General features: G+C 41.7%; 1 long non-coding RNA gene across 3 annotated transcripts in view; it reads left to right on the forward strand.

Annotated features, from left to right (window-relative positions):
- LOC147106199 (uncharacterized) overlaps positions 1-18,256 on the forward strand; it is a 188,084-nt gene that overhangs the window by 10,492 nt on the left and 159,336 nt on the right. Inside the window, exons 3-4 of one of the 3 annotated variants that reach the window (XR_015081383.1) lie at positions 5,840-5,918; positions 11,513-11,595. The exons of 1 other annotated variant lie outside the window; for it this stretch is intronic. This is a non-coding gene — a long non-coding RNA (uncharacterized LOC147106199). The remainder of the gene's footprint in view (positions 1-5,839; positions 5,919-11,512; positions 11,596-18,256) is intronic. One more of the 3 variants, XR_015081385.1, reaches the window with a different exon arrangement.

Below are 18,256 nucleotides of genomic sequence, written 5' to 3' on the forward strand. Positions count from 1 at the left end.
GGAAAAGAAAATCGAGCAGAGTGTAAAACAGGCTACTGATTTGACTATTGCCTATTTTGTACTAACGCCCAAGGCAAATTTCTCGCCAATTTATTAAAGCAACAGGAGATTTAATAATATGCACAAATTTCAAGCTCATTGTTATCTGCCTTTGAATAAGGAATTGTCACATAATAGAATGAAACATTTTATAAGAAAATTATACCAATAGAAAGTACTTTATATATTAGTTCTACAATGGAAAATCTAATATCTAATTTAACTGGACACTACTGTGTTTCAATTTCTAACTCACATTTCCTGGGTGTTTATAAATTAACTCAGTAGTTCAATGATGAATTAGTTTTTGAAACAGTAAAACTGAGGACTGAAACAACACAAACAGTTGCAGCTTTTGCTGGTCCCAACCCCTGTGATAGTTGCCAGAGCAAACATTACCACCTCCTCCCCCACCCACAGTATGTGACTGAGAAGGTAACTTCAGGTAGGAGCTGGGAATAGAAGAAACCATCAGGAACCACATGGTTGTAGCTACAGAATTGCTTATTCAACTGTTCCTTCCTGGTTTGATGGTACCTCTGTAACCTCTACCTCTTGCTCTCCTGGCCCCCTTGTCATCCAGAATGACCTATTTCTCTGCTGATAATCTGAGAAAAGCCTCATGTCACAACTGTCAGATAGGGAAACTAGAATTGAAGCAGGTATGCAAAAAAAGTGGAGCATGCTCAAAAGGCATATGGTCTTTTGCTATTCTCTAGATATCACTAATGGCCAATGGAAAAAAAACCCAGCTGAATTCAAGAGGCAATACTAAGGATTGGTGAAGGCAGGAATCATTCACTTTAACTCTGACAACAATGCAAACAGTTCAGATGATTTAAATCTAAGTTCAAGAGGCGATTTAGATGTTTTTCTGAAGAAAGGATTGAAGGATATGGCAATTATGGTTGAGTTGATCTATGGAATCTGCTTTAGTTGAATTCAGGATGAAACCAGGATAGTTCAGGCCCTGCCCCTTTCTCTAGTATAAACTGCACATGATGTGTGTATATACTGTTTTCTCACAATAGATTTATGTAGGAACCACACCAAGGTATAATATGCAACAATTAATGTCTTACTTATATTTTCGATATTATAATCAGATTATATATTTTATTTTTGGGTTTTACGCTAGCTATTCTACTTGGGTTCAGTGACATTGACCACTGCCATCAGTGGACCTTGTGTCTCCTACAATCCAGAGTGTGTCTTTACTTGCCCAATATCTAGGTAAATGATGGCAAAGACCAGTGATCAAACAGAGAACCTTGCCACTGTATGTTGGCTTACTGGAATGTATGATGTGTCGCCAAGTGATTCTCACCTTTTTGATAGGTGGATTGAATCACACTAAGACTCAGGCTATAAACCACTGAATGCAATACAATGTATTTACAAACTTTGCTGTACTTCACAAATATATCCAAAGCATTAAAGAGCACTCTCCATATGGTATCTCTCAACATACACTGAACTTTGTTGCCGTCCGGTGGAGTCAGGGGTCCCCAATGGAGGACTACGCGGGAGTCCTCCCTTTATCCATTGGGGACTTGGCCTGGAGGGTGTTGCATGGAGCAGTCCCGTGCAATAAAGTTTTAAGCAGGTTCACAGACTCCCAGGCCGCCTGCCTTTTCTGTGGCCTGGAGGAGTCTGTTTTCCATGTGTATATATGGAGTGTGAGAGGTTGCAGCCTCTCTAGCATTATTTGAAGTGGCTGCTCCACGATTTTTGGCTGCACTTCAGTCCCACGCTCCTGATCTTTGGTCACCTGGTCCAGAGGGGAGCGGGCAGATCGGAGGACCTCCTCGTAGGACTGCTCCTGGGCCTGGCCAAAATAGCCATTAACTGGTGAAGGCAGCGGGCGGTCGAGGGGGTCGTTCGGCCCGACTGCCTGCCTCTCTTCCGCAGCCACGTTCGCATCTGGGTGGCCCCGGAGATTGAGCACGCGGTGTCGCCTGGTACTCTCTAGGCCTTCCGCGATCGCGAGGACTGGAGTGCATCATCACCCCGGCCAACACAATTTTAATTTAATTTGTTAAGTTTCATTTATTAGTTAAAGTTTATTTGTTTTAGTGTGCACCAATCAAAAGAGTACACTGAACTTTGAAACAAATCTTCATTTCTTATGTGTCAAAACAAAGCCGTAGAGTAACTCTGCTGCTTGTACACTGACTTCTGAGGCAATATACCTACTGAAATATCATTATAATATCTTTGAATGTATACTGAACAAAGCCCAATCACAAAGAAGTACATTTCCCATAATTGAATTAGATAGTTAGCCATTTCTTGACAAAAGTATCGGATGTTTGTCTTCAGCTGCTACATCAGAGATAAATTGCAAGGTAACACTTCACTCAAGATTATATAAAACAGGTGCAACCAGTAACAGACTTTACATCAATTCCTATCCAAGCAACCTGTCTAGAGTCCATCTTGAATGTGCATCAAACTGGCTGGCTAATTTCCATCTGATCCTAGTTTAACCTCTCATGTTCTGACATGATTAATAAGGAATTTGTAATGTAATACAGACAAATATACATACACAAATATGTGTCACATTTTAATTGTTATATATTATGTAAATCGAATATTGTGTACTGTGCATCACAAATATGCAATTGGAATCTGCATTTAAGTTAAAAGGAAATGATCTTGGCTGCTATCTCCTAGGATCTTGAATACCATTTTCCACCATGAAGGCAGTGATTTTCATTAAGCTTTCAAAACACCACAAAAAATTGATGGGCTTTATTTACTCGGAACTTTCTAAATCCAATGTCCTTATTAAGAATTGTGCCAAAAGCAGCTAAGTATAATTTAGGCCCTATTCAACCACTTGAATGGCTGCTTCTTCTGTTATATCATTTTTAAATGTTTTCTTGGTCAGTAGTGACACATTGTTTTAATTGGTAATTGCAAACTACTTACATTGTGATCACAAACACAATAGCCCCATCAATGGCACGGCTTCCAGATATAACAAACATTCCCCTGCACATGAAACCATGCTTGAAATGTGCTCTGCACAGCCAGCTCTCCTCCCATGTTTACTGGTCCATGCTGTTCCTCTTGAAGGATACAAGCACTCAAGATGGGAGCAATGGCCTGTGTATGGTTTGTAACATTATGGTTTTAAACATAAAACAATGAATAATAACTGGCCATTAAGCAGACAATATCTACTTAGTAAGATAATACCACAATTGCTATGTTTCAATTTTTAGGTTTTTATTTTTTTCAAAGATGTACGAAGACACTTAAAGCTACACAGGGACATTTCATTAACAAAATAATCATGGCCTAGAACCCTATGATGGTTCAGTGTGTTCATGTTCTACCTGAGAGTTGTGGTACTGAATGATACAAACAGGAAATCTTTAGAGTTAATCGTGGTTTTGTGCTACTTGGCCCATCTCAACCAAGGTAGCATTGAGGGCAAAAACAATAATCAGCCATGGAGGTGTATTCCTCTCCTCCACCTCTCCTGACCCCCCACCCCAAATACTTTGATGCCCCACTATATCCCGACCAGTGTAATTTGTAGTCTTGTGTTTTTGGAGCGAAGATCTGATGTATTGATCTGATTCCAAAAGGGAACAGGTGGTCATTCAGGGTCACAAATTGAGACTGAACATATTTGAGATGAGGTCAATGCTCTCTTTATTTTGTCAACTCTTTATCCTTTATCATATCCTAACTATCTGTAACATTATTAATGTGTCACTCTTCAATCAAAATTAAAATGTGACTAATGCTAAATAGTTTCATTTGAAAAATCTTAAGTGAGAGCTTGCTTTCTAAGGGGGTCTGATGTGGTCAACCATGAGATGTATCTAATTCCACAATGAGATGTCAGGTTTGAGCAATAGGTGTGAATAAATCAATTATTGGACAACATATGTTAATAATGATCTATTTAACAGTAAGGTGGATATTTTTTGTCTGCCTGCATTAATACTTAATAATGTTTGAGGGGAAAAAATTGTCCCGTTCACCCATCACCCCTGTGCTCACTGATCTACATTGGCTCCTGGTCTGGCAATGCCTCAATTTTAAAATTCTCATCCTTGTTTTCAAATCCCTCCATGGCCTTGCCCCTCCCTATCTCTGTAACCTTCTCCAGCCCTAAAACCTTCCTCCAATTCTGGCCTCTTGCGCATCCCTGATTTTAATCGCTCCACCATTGGCAGTTGTGCCTTCAGCTGCCTAGGCCCTAAGCTCTGGAATTTCTTTCCTAAACCTCTCCGCCTCTCCCCCTTTAAGACGCTCTTTAAAACTAACCTCTTTGATCAAGCTTTTGGTCATCTGTCCTGAAGCTCATGTGGCTTGGAGTCAAATTTTGTTTGATAATGCTCCTGTGAAGCGCATGGGACATTTTTTATATGTTAAAGGCACTATATAAATGCAAGTTGTGTTGTTGCATTAAGCATGGTATGAGATATATATGAATGAGTATTATACATAATATATAGTGATAATGGGGATCAAAAGGAGCGCTCTTTTGATATTTGGGCTGAGGCACATTGTCAGGATAGGATAGAGGGAGCTTTGCTCTGCATCTGGCTGTATTATAGCTGAACTGACCTTGGGAGTGCTTGATGCTGACATGCTCAGTGCCTGAAATGGAAAGTGTTCCATTCTTCAGGACTGACATTCTCTGAAGAGCACATTTAAAAAAAAACAAGATTGCCACTTGGTCAAGGCACTGGAGCGTTGCCATTGCCTATGGAACAAAACATTAGCACACACTATTGCTAATATATACTCCAATTTTGATAGCAAAGTAGCAACATGGACCAGGCAATATGAGTCAGGAATTAGGTTGATCATCTGATTACAGATTACACTGAAACCAGTAAATGCAAGACAATCCCATAGTATTGGATGCCACACCAGTTGCAGTACAAGTAAATGGATCACATGGGGACTTTTAAAATTAATTTTGGTAGTTTTAATGTTAGAAGGGAGTCAACTGTCACATCTGCTCTATGATGTTAAAATCTAACACAATTCAGAAGCTGGTGAGGTCCATTGTCCCTGGACTGAGAGCGCCATGGAGGGTGGCAGTGTAACTCAGGTCTGCCAGCAAAGAATAGCACACATTAAATAAAATGTAACCTGATATAACTACCTATCTATAGATGCACTGTAAATATCTAAGTACTTACATGGTACTTAATATCCACTTGTCACCACTTGAAAATTAGGTGTTAAGGAAAGCTTCCTCTTGCATATAATATACTTGTCAATCTCAAATAAATTTCATAATTTACTGACTGAGCCTAGTCTTGGGCACGATTCTCGTCAATGCCAGTGGCTGCAGTCTCCAAATGGGCTAAAGGGGATGGGGAGGTAAAGGAATCCTCCTGGAACCAAAATATAGCTTTTTATTCCCCTTTAACCCCATTCAGATCAATATATTAAAAAAGACAAAAAAACTGGGGAATTCATCTTCTGTCTGTTTCACCCTTTGGGCTGCCCCGTTGGCTCAACGATTGTCCGGGGCTTGGAATAGGCGGCCCGTGTTGTTTAGGGTACCATTGCCGGAATGGGTTACCGCCCGGGATCAGATTTAGTGTCTGCTTACAGCAGCAGAGCTTGTTGACTTCAGTGCGTAGCAATGTCTTAAGATTCCTGGCGATTTCCAAGTCGCAGCATTATTTAACCAGTTTGTGTGATTTGATTTACTAATTCGCGATAGGGTAATTCTAGTGAAGTTAATGTACTACTAAAGTGCAGTGAACTGGTGATAATCTAAAATATCCCCGTATCATCTGTTCACATTTCACAGAAGAGGCTTCATTTCAAATACATGAAGCGGGAACTCATTCTGTCGGATCTGTGTTTTGAATACATTTCAGTAGAATCAGGTAATGTTTGGTATCTGTTTTCAGCAGTTTCGTAGATTAAGTGATGGTCTATTTGACTTCGCCTTTTCAGATTAATTTAATAATGAAACTTGCTGGAACGGTTGGTGTCATTTCGGATTTGTGACAATTTGAATGTTTGACCATGCCGTTTACATTTCCTTCGAAACACAGCAAATGTTAAATTTTGTAAATATTCACCTGTTAAAATTAAATTTTAATTTTCTCCAGTTTAAAATATTTCCATGTCACATGTTTGGTCTGGGGTCCTTGGCCCTTGCACGTCAGGTTTGGGGTCTGATTCCAGCCGCAGACTCTTTACGTCAATGAAATCCAGTTAGTTTCGTTTTGTATCACGAATAATGTGGAATAAATAGAAGGGCGTTACAAAAACATTATTGGTTTATTCTTCTAGTTCTTCTTTCATTGAATAGCTTGAAAAAGATCCTCTTTCGTTATAGTCGCAAGCTCGTTTCCAGTAAGCATTAGTGAGTTTGTTGAAATTCATAGAATACCAAAGAGTTTCTCCCGCGACTTCCTTTACCGCCAGATTCATTGCAGAAATATTTACTGCACCCGAGTTCCTGCTAGACGGTGCTACATCTAGCGGATCAGTGGTGACTGACAACAGAAATCCACTGCAATCCAACAAACTGGAGCGGGTTTACTGGCAATATGAATGAAAACCTCCTGGAAATAATGGAGATTTTTTTTTAACATGTTGGCATTCAGACACCTGTAATGTTAACCAGTAATAATGTTAATAAGTGTCAACCAGGCTCAGTGGTCGCTTTCCCTTGAGTCAGACGGTTGTGCGTTCAAGCTTCACTCCAGGGTGTGGAACACACAATCCAGGCCAGGGATGTCAAACGCAGAACAGTTTCATCCAGCCCGCAGACTTCCCATGAATGTTCAGGTTAGGAGTCCCCATGGAAAATTTCCTGGCACGACCAGGCCGATTTCTGAACAGGCTGAATTGGAGGAAAGAGTTAGAGGTGGTACCAGTCATAGAGACTGGCAGATGCAAAACGCAGAAAATGTACTCTGGGTTGAGCAGTGGTGCCGAGGATGCATGGGCTGGGAGAAGCACAGGTTAAATAATAAAACTGACCAAATATTAGATTCTTTAGCAATTGCTGGCAACAGCTCATTGACATGTAACACACTTTCAAAAAGACATTCCTCAAATTTATAGGGTTGTCTCAGCAATTTAAAAAAAATCAGTACTGTAAATAGCTATCAACATGAAATTAGCATATTAATCACTTAACCACTATGCTACCTTAACTGTTTATTATGTTACTGGACTAGAAATCCAAAGGCCTGGACTAATAATCTGGAGACATGAGTTCAAATTTCACCATGGTAGTTGGGGAATTTAAATTCAGTTAATAAAATAAATCTGGAATAAAAAGCTAATATCAGTAATGGTAACCATGAAACTGTCAGATTGTTGTAAAAACCCAACTGGTTCACTAATGTCCTTTTAAGGAAGGAAACCTGTTGTCCGTACCCGGTCTGGCCTATATGTGATTCTAGACCGACACAATGTGGTTGACTCTTAACTGCCCTATGAAATGGCCTAGCAAGCCACTCAGCTGTATCAAAACTGCTATGAAAAACTATAATAAGAATAAAACTGGACGGACCACCTGGCATCGACCTAGGCACCGGATTCGGACATGACGAAGGCACACCCAGCCCAGTCAACCCTGCAAAGTCCTCCTCACTAACATCTGGGGACTTGTGCCAAAATTGGGAGAGCTGTCCCACAGACTAGTCAAGCAACAGCCTGACATAGTCATACTCACAGAATCATACCTTCCAGCCAATGTCCAAGATCCCTCTATCACCATCCCCATGTCCTCATGACAGGACATGTCCTGTCCCACCGGCAGGACAGACCCACCAGAGGTGGTGGCACAGTGGTATACAGTCAGGAGAGAGTGGCCCTGGGAGTCCTCAACATTGACTCTGGACCCCATGAAGTCTCATGGCATCAGGTCAAACATGGGCAAGGAAACTTGCTGATTACCACTTACTGCCCTCCCTCAGCTCATGAATCAACACTTCTCCATGTTGAACACTACTTGGAAGAAGCACTGAGGGTCGCAACTCACAAGGGCACAGAATGTGTGGGGGACTTCAATGTCCATCACCAAGAGTGGCTCGGTAGCACCACTACTGACCGAGCTGGCCGAGCCCTGAAGGACATAGCTGCCAGACTGGGCCTGCGGCAGGTGATGAGAGAACCAACATGAGGGGAAAGCCTACATGACCTCGTCCTCACCAATCCACATGTCACAGATGCATCTGCCCATGACAGTATTGGTAGGAGTGACCACCGCACAGTTCTTGTGGAGACAAAGTCCCGTCTTCACACTGAGGACACCCTCCATCATGTGTGACATTACCACCGTGCTAAATGGGATAGATTCAGAATAGATCTACCAGCTCAAAACTGGTCATGCATGAGGTGCTGTGGGTCATCAGCAGAATTGTATTCCACCAAATTTGTAACCTCATGGCCCAGCATATTCCTCACTCTATCATTGCTATCAAGCCAGGGGACCAACCTTGGTTCATTGAGGAGTGTAGAAGACCAGTGTAGAGGAGCTCCACCAGGCATACCTAAATATGAGGTGCCAACCTGGTGAAGCTACAACACAAGATTACATATATGCTAAAGAGCTAAGCGATCACCAAACCAATAGATCAGATCAAATCTCTGCAGTCCTGCCACATCCAGCCGTGAATGGTGGTGGACAATTAAAAACTAACGGGAGGAGGAGGCTCCAGACATCATTACAGCCTTGATCCAAACATGGCCAAAAGAGCTGAATTCCAGAGGTGAGGTGAGAGTGACTGCCCTTGTCATCAAGGCAGCCTTTGACTGAGTGTGGCATCTAGGAGCCCTAGTAAAACTGAAGTCAATGGGAATCGGGGGGGAAGACTTCACTGGCTGGAGTCATACCTAGCATAAAGGAATGTGGTTGTGGTTGTTGGAGGCCAATTATCTCAGCCCCAGGACATCGCTGCAGGAGTTCCTAAGGGCAGTGTCCTAGGCCCAACCATCTTCAGCTGCTTCATCAGTAAGGTCAGAAGTGGGGATGTTCACTGATGATTGCACAGTGTTCAGTTCCATTCGTAACTCCTAAGATAGTGAAGCAGTCAATGCCCGCATGCAGCAAGACCTGGACGACATTTAGGCTTGGGTTGATAAGTGACAAGTAACATTAGTGCCAGGCAATGACTATCTCCATCAAGCGAGAGTCTAACCACCACCCCTGGACATTCAACAGCATTACCATCACCAAGTCCACCACCATCAACATCCTGGGGGGGTCACCATTGACCAGAAACTTAACTGGACCAGCGACATAAATACTGTGGCCACAAGAGCAGGTCAGAGGCTGGGTATTCTGTGGCAATTGTCTCACTTCCTGACTCCCCAAAGCCTTTCCACTATCTACAAGTCAGGAGTGTGATGGAATAATCTTCACTTGGACTTGGGCTGATAAGTGGCCGGTATCATTCGTGCCACACAAGTACCAGGCAATGACGATGTCCAACAAGAGAGAGTCTAAACACCTCCCCTTGACATTCAATGGCATTACCATTGTCGAATCCCCCATCATCAATATCCTAGGGGTCACCATTGACCAGAAACTTAACTGGACCAGCCACATAAATACTGTAGCTACAAGAGCAGGTCAGAGACTCACCTCCTGACTCCCCAAAGCCTTTGCTCCACCTAAAGGCACAAGTCAGGAATGTGATGGAATACTCTCCACTTGCCTGGATGAATGCAGCTCCAACAACACTCAAGAAGCTCGACACCATCCAGGACAAAGCAGCCCGCTTAATCAGCACCCCATCCACCACCTTAAATATTCACTCCCTCCACCACCAGCGCGATGTGGCTGCTGTGTGTACCATCTACAAGATGCACTGTAGCAACTCGTCAAGGTTTCTTCGACAACACTTTCAAAACCCGCGACATCTACCTCCTAGAAGGACAAGGGCAGCAGGCGCATGGGATCACCATCACCTCTGAGTTCCTCACCAAGTCACACACCATCCTGACTTGGAAGTATATCAGTATTCCTTTGTCGTCGCTGGGTCAAAATCCTGGAACTCCCTCCCTGACAGCACTATGGAAGTACCATCGCCACATAGACTGCAGCATTTCAAGGCAGCTGCTCACCACCACCTTCTCAAGGGGATTAGGGATGGGCAATAAATGTTGGCCTTGCTAGCAATGCCCAGATCCTGTGAATGAATAAATTAAAAAAAAACCCAGTCAGCAATTCATTAAGTTATTAATTAAATTCAACCAGCAGTTTTATAAATATTTACTATTTAAATAGTTGGCTAAATTAATATTAACTGTAGAAGATAAATGCATACTGAAGAGAAATAAATGTAAGGGATACAAGCTGTCTCTAAAATGGAAGAAAAGAAGAAAATGTACTGTTTAAACCCAACAGCACAAGGAAGAAGAACTTGGGAAAATATATAAGAAGTGTTCCAAAGCGTTACATCTGTAAAATATAAAAAGAGTGGAATAATTGAAGATGAACAAAAACATGAACTAATTAAGGATTATCGTCTAGGATCTAATATGGTTTATCTTTATATATTTCTAATTTAATAACTTTTGCTGAATGTTGTTTGCACCAAATGCCAGTCTATTGGATCAGGCCTACCATGTAAATTGAATTCGACACCCCTGATCTAGACTGACAGTTAGTGTGGTACTGAATGAGCACTCCATTGTTGGAAGTGCTGCCTTTCAGTTGAGAAATTATATTGAAGCTGTGTGTTCTGGTCGATGACTTTCTATTTGAAGAAGAGCAGAGAAGTTGTCCTGGCCAACATTATTCCTCAACCAACATTACCTAAATGCTGCTCATACCCGAGTCCTGATGTGGGAACTTGCTGCGTGCAAATTGTCTGCTGTGTTTACCTATAAAACAACAGTGACTACACTTCAAAAAGTAATTAATTGACTGTGAAGCAGCCTGCGATGTCCCGAGGATATGGCAGGCACTGTATAAATGCAAGTTATTTCTTTCAGTACATTACATTGCAATCAGGAGAGAGAATCCTGGCCTGTTTATCCTCCCTAGACCTAGGAGACTAAGACCAATTATAATGCCCTACATTGTTGCTAGGGGTAAACTTGCCCGCTCAGCACAGATCAGGATTAGACCCATTTGGTTTGTATTGCCAGTACCACACCTGGCAGTACATTTACCTATTGAGCCATTTAAACTTGGTTATTTAACTTAAACAACCATTACAAGACTATATATGTACAAAATTGGTAAACTTTGAGATTAGCCCATCTCCCCCACCCTCAACAGAATAATAGACATGTGAAATAGACTTTCAGCAAAAGATAGTAGTGAAAAGTCAATTATCTTTTTAAATAATACCAGACAAATATCTGATGAAGAACAGAATCAAAGATTATATATAAAGAATGTAAGTATTGACAGAGATAGTCAAATATTACATTGGAACACTGTGGTTCAAGTCCTGCAGGGACAAAAACATCAGCCTAAAATTGGGCATCGGTCTCATTATCGCAGACACTGAATGGATGTCCCTATGCAGCTCGCCGGAGAAGAGGCCTTGAAGATCGGGCCGGTGGTTTGGCAGTAGCAGCTCTCTGGTAAGTCCTTAATGGGGGCATTTAGGAAGAGGGTGATCGGGACGTGGCGTGATTGAGAGAAAGGACACCCCAGCCTATATAATCCACAACACCAACAGGGAGATCGACACGAGATGTTCTGTCTTCCCCAATGTCTACCTGGCCCATCATCCAAACATCAACACAAGGGACCTCTATGACGAAATACATCTACTCAAACAGCGGATGTGGGTCTTCGCAAGAAACCTCATAAACACTGCCAAAAGACGCAGCCCTCCCACCCCCTCTACCATTGGGAGCCGTAACCCAAACAGGACCACCAATGTCCCCCACCCCCCTATACAAAACCAACAACAGAACCGTGCTTTTATACCTGACCCAAGACCCCCCTCTAGACCACAGACTGTAGACCAAGAACTGAGAAAGATCATGACGATGATGAACAGCCTGATAGAAAGCCGGAGAGGAATGCACTAAATTATTAATATTGTTATTTATCATTATCATTATTGTTATCTTATCATTATTATTACTATTATTAGATAGCTATATGTGCATGCCTCATGAAATTTATACTAAATCATCATTTAGCATTATAGAAAATAGTGTTTCCACACTCATCCCACAAAATAGGTCCATTTTATTTCGTTTTTTTTGAACTATATAAATGCGTCCTTTCCACATAAGCTGCTGGAATATCCAGGGTCTCCGCTCCTCAACTTTTGGGATAAAGAGTACAGACCCTGAATTCCTAAAAGCTATAAAAGACATTGATATAATTGTGTTAACAGAAACATGGTGCCAAAAGGACATGCCGACCCACTGTCCTCCAATGTACCATGAAATCATTGTGCCCTCAGTAAAGAACACTAAGACACGCAAGGGCAGAACCTCCGGGGGAATCCTGGTGTGGTATAAAGGAGAACTGAACAAACACATCTCACCGATAAAACAGGGAAAATCACACGTATGGCTAAAATTAGATAAAAATATAGGAATAGCAAAAAACGATGTTTACTTATGTGCGATCTACATACCTCCAATAGAATCGCCATATTTTGAAGAGGAGATATTTGACACTCTCCACATGGAAATCAGCCATTTCCAGGCCCAAGGAAAGGTGCTACTATGTGGGGACCTAAATGCAAGGACCGGATGTGAACCTGACTTCATAGACCCACAGGGCAACAACCATGTGTTTGGCCAGACCCCTCTATATGTCACACCAGCCATCGCAAACCGGAACAACCTCGATTGTGAAATAAATAAAAGCGGTAGGGAGGTAGTGCAACTCTGCCGAGCCTTAGGCCTGTACATAGTTAACGGTAGGTTCAGAGGGGACTCCTTAGGGAGACTCACATATTCCTCAACTCTTGGGTCTAGTGTGGTGGATTATACAATCACTGACCTGGACCCCTGCGATATCAACGCATTCACTGTCAGGCAGCAATCCCCCCTCTCAGACCATAACCAAATAAATGTGTACCTTAAACTTTCTGCCCAAACTACAGACACAAAAAAGGAACCCAGTAAGCTACATAAAATAAACCAGACATACAGATGGGCCCCAGACAGTGGAGATAAATTCATCACAGCACTAAATTCACCTGATCTCACAAGTAAAATTTCAAAATTTAAAGAAAATCTATATGAGATCACCAGAGATGGTGTAAACATGGCCATAGAGGATATAAATATGATCTTCCATGAGGCAGCTGTAAAAGCCGACCTCGTGAAACAGAAGAGGAAGCGTCACAAAAGACAAAATAAAAATAAGAAATGGTTTGACCACGAATGCAAAAATGCCAGAAAAGACCTGAGAAAAATATCAAACCAAAAGCATCAGCAACCAAACAATCCGGACCTACGTACTAGATACAATGAAACCCTCAAAAGATATAAACACACCATTAGGAACAAAACACAAAACTATACCCACAAAATACTCGAAGAAATTGAAAACTCCACCAATCCAAAACAATTCTGGGAAATGTGGAATAACCTGAGTACAACACAATTGCAAGCATTACCAATCCAAGATGGCGACATCTGGAGAACACATTTTGAAAACCTCTACAAAGACATCCCAATAAACGAAACAAACCCAAGTCAACATCAGGTCACAGAAAAACTCCACACATTAGAAGCAACAATTAAAGACAACCAAAACCCTCTAGACTCCCCAATCACATGGAAAGAACTGGCCACAAAAACAAAATCTCTCCACCTAAAGAAAGCCTGTGGCCCAGACAACATCAAAAATGAAATGCTCAAGTTCAGCAATATGGAGATGCAGGGTGCGGTACTCAAATTATTCAACATCATATTACGTTCAGGCTGTTTTCCCGATATCTGGTGCCAAGGTCTAATCTCCCCCATATATAAAAGTGGAAACAAATCAGACCCAAATAACTACCGCGGCATCTGTGTCAACAGTTGTCTAGGGAAGTTATTCTGCAGTATTCTAAATAGTAGATTATTTGATTTTCTTAACAAACATAATATCCTCAGAAAAAACCAAATAGGTTTTCTTCCAAAACACCGCACCGCCGACCATATCTATACCCTTCACACCCTCATTGGAAAACATATACACCAAACAAAAAATGGGAAAATATTCGCCTGTTTCATCGACTTCAAGAAAGCCTTTGACTCTATATGGCACGAAGGGCTCTATTATAAACTGCTTCAGTGTGGAATAGGGGGCAAAGTCTATGACCTTATTAAATCAATGTATCTGAAAAACAAATGCGGGGTCAAAATTGGAGACAAACGCACCGATTTCTTCACCCAGAGAAGAGGCGTCCGGCAGGGCTGCAATTTGAGCCCGACCCTGTTCAACATATACATAAATGAATTAGCAGACATGCTGGAGCAAAGCGAGTCACCAGGTCTCCGTCTCCTGGATGGAGAAGTGAAATCCCTGTTCTATGCGGACGACCTGGTTCTGCTGTCTCCCACAGAACAGGGATTACAGCAACAACTAGACCTACTCGACAAATACTGCCAAAATTGGGCTCTAACAGTAAATCTAAAGAAAACCAACATCATGATTTTTCAAAAAAGGCCCAGATGTCAGGAAAACAAATACCAGTTTACCCTCAGTGATACCACTATAGGACACACTATGAGCTACACCTACCTTGGTCTAACTATTACAGCATCAGGGAGCTTCAGCATAGCAGTGAATGCACTAAAAGAAAAAGCCCGAAGAGCCCTATATGCAATAAAAAGAAAATTCTACAACATCCAAATCCCAATCAAAATCTGGCTCAAAATATTTGACAGCATAATCCTGCCCATTGCACTGTACGGTAGTGAAGTATGGGGCCCGCTAAATCACCAAAGCTACACTAAATGGGAAAAACACACAATAGAAGCCCTACATGCAGAATTCTGCCGAAGCATCCTTCGCACCCAAAGAAAAACGCCAACAAATGCATGCAGAGCCGAACTAGGCAGATACCCACTGATAATAAACATCCAAAAACGAGCACTAAACTTCCTAAATCACCTCAAATCTAGCTCCCCAGACACCCTTCATCACAAAGCCTTTCAGACCCAAGAGCTAAACCCAGAAAAGAGTTCCCTGAGTCAGCTGCTACTGAAACTAAGTACTCAGCCGGACCCTGACCAGCCCCAGACCAACACAGCCGTCCAAACACCAATCCGAGTGAACCAAATCATTAAACAATGCAAAGAAACCTACCTGGAACATTGGAACAAAATAACCGAAAGCCAAAGCAGATTAGAATGTTACCGGGCCCTAAAAAGAGAATATAAACTGGCAGACTACCTCACGACCATCAGAGACACAAAACAGAGACAGACCCTCACCAGGTACAGACTAAGCGACCACCAACTGGAAATTGAAAAAGGCAGGTACAAGAAATCCTGGCAGCCTAGAGAGAATAGAATATGCGATCAATGTCTGGCCGGCGAGGTTGAAACAGAAATGCATTTCCTCCTAAAATGCGAAAAATTCAACACATCAAGAAACATATTATTCAACAAGCTAAGCCAAACAACCCCAGATTTCAAGGAATTGGATGACCTGTCAAAATTGAGATTAGTCCTGGGAGAAGGAGACAGACCATACCTTGGGGCCAAATATGTAACAACATGTCACAACCTGAGGACTGTTTAAAATTAAGACTGTTTAAAATTAATATTGAACGTACCAAATGAAGTAGAAAGACTGTTTAAAATTAATATTGTTTAAAAGTAATATTGTATGTACCCAACAAATGTCAAATCGATTGACACCTACAGAATGTTGGAAAACTGTACCTTTTTGCTATGTAAGCTTTGGCAATATGGTTCTCTGTAAACTTTCATGCCAATAAAGCATTTGAATTGGAATTGGAATTGGAATTGGGTAGCAGTGATCAGGAGGGAGGGGAGTGGAGGCTGGGAGAGAGGATGGCACCGGTGATCGGGGGCTTGTCGAGGTCGCAATCAGAGAGGGGAACAAACGGTGGCCAGCAGTGGCCTGGAATTTTAGAATGAGGTTGGGAGGAACACTCCTGCTCCTCCCAGCTCCACATTTAGGTAAGTATTTTTTATCAAACTTACCTATTTGATGTCGACCTGCAGCGATCCCAAAAAGGACCACCTGTGAGGCCATATTTAGACCTGGTTTTCCTGAATGTAGCCAGCACTGGCTGCCTCAGGGCAAACCAATATTGCAGAGGTGGCCTCAACCAGGCATTGGTTCCCTTATTTGCATATGTAAAGAGATTAAAGCCTGTTTCAGGCATGGGCCCAGAATGCTTTTTTTTTTGCATACACCAATATAGGGGGTGGCGCACTTCCGGCTTGTAATGCATGTGTGCTTCCTGTCCGTCATATTGGAGGCTTAGGTGCCATAATTGGAGGCTTGGGCCTGAAAAATGAATTTGTAGGCCATCAACTGTTGAATGCATTGATCAGACTTGAGTATTGTAGCTTTTAGTTGATGTCCTGAGAGTATATAGAATTACAGAAAATTACAACATGGAAACAGGCCATTCAGACCAATCTGTATTGGTGTTTATCCCACATGAGCAGCAGTCCTAATCCTATGTGCCCACCCTATTCCCATATCCTGTTTTCCTTGAACCACCTATCTAACCTATTCTTAAATGCTGACATGGTTTCTTCTTCAATCATGATATCTGGTTGTGAATTCCACAGGCTCGCAACCCACTGAATAAAAATAGTATCTCCTGCTCCCTATCCTAAATCACTTACATTTAATCATATTTTTTAACCTTATTTTAGATCCTTCAATTACGAGACACAGGCTGTTTCTATCTATCCTGTCCCATCCCTTCAATAACTTTAAACACCTCTAGCAAATCACCCCATAATCTCTCCTCTTCTAACAAAAATAGCTCCAATTTTTCAACTCTTTCTTTGTATGTGTATTTCCTCACATCAGGCAGCATCCTAGTGAATCTGTGCTGTACCCTCTCTATGGCCACAACATCCTTCCTATAATGTGTAACCTACCACTTTACGCAGTATTCTAACTGTGATCTTACCAAGATTTCTACAGATTCACCATTACAGATCAACTTTTATATGCTATACCTCTTGCTATAAACCCAGTATTCTATTAGCTTTTTTTATGACCTTATACACTTGTGGTGCTGCTTTTAATGTCTTGTGAACATGAAGTCCCAAATCCCTCTGCTCTTCCACATAACCTAGCTTTCCCCCATTCAAAGTATCATTATTACTTTTTTGCGAAAATGTACAACAACTTGTATTTATATAGCGCCTTTAACGTAGTAAAACGTCCCAAGGCGCTGCACAGGAGTATTTTAAGACAAAAAATTTGACACCGATCCACATAAGGATAAATTAGGACAGGTGACCAAAAGCTTAGTCAAATAGGTTTTAAGGAGCGTCTTAAAGGAGGAAAGCGAGGTAGCAAGGCAGACAGGTTTAGGCAGGGAATTCCAGAGCTTAGGGCCTAGGCAACAGAAGGCACGGCCACCAAAGGTTGAGCAATTATAATCAGGGATCCTCAAGAGGGCAGAATTAGAGGAGCAGACATCTCAGTGGGGTTGTGGGGCTGAAGGAGATTACAGAGATACGAAGGGACAAGGCCATGGAGGGATTTGAAAACAAGGTTGAGAATTTTGAAATCGAGGCGCTGCTTAACCTCACATGGCATTTTAAATTAATACATTCTATCATTATTTTTATATAATAGGGCAATTTGTGAAGTAGAGTTGGTTGCCTCATTGGAGTTTCTCTGCAAAAGAGGCTAGAGAGCTCGGGTTCCAAAACTGAAGTGCTACTGCACCATCACTGGCAGGAGGATGTAATTACAGCACGACAAGCTTCTATAGGCAGTTTTCATTGTAAATGTGGACATAGGAATTTATTACGGCAGTGTGTGATTTTTTAATATATTATAGATAGACGTGACTTAGTCTGATTTGGGTTTTGGAAATGACTTAGGGGTTCATTCCTGAACACTGAGTGTGAAATTTAAAATAACATGAATTTGTATTGAAGAGTAAACTATACAGCACTGGTATCTTGGTGTTTAGTAGTTCCAAATGTTTCAGTGCTCCTCTTTACACAGAGAATCTAGTCTCAGCAGCGTGAACAACTATATAGTATGCTATAAACAAAAAAAACTACAGATGCTGGAAGTCTGAACGAAAAACAAAAAATGCTGAAACAC

The sequence above is a fragment of the Somniosus microcephalus genome, chromosome 16 (genome assembly GCF_052327205.1).
Source record: "Somniosus microcephalus isolate GS21.2 chromosome 16, FLI_Smic_1.0, whole genome shotgun sequence".
NCBI lineage: Eukaryota > Metazoa > Chordata > Chondrichthyes > Squaliformes > Somniosidae > Somniosus > Somniosus microcephalus.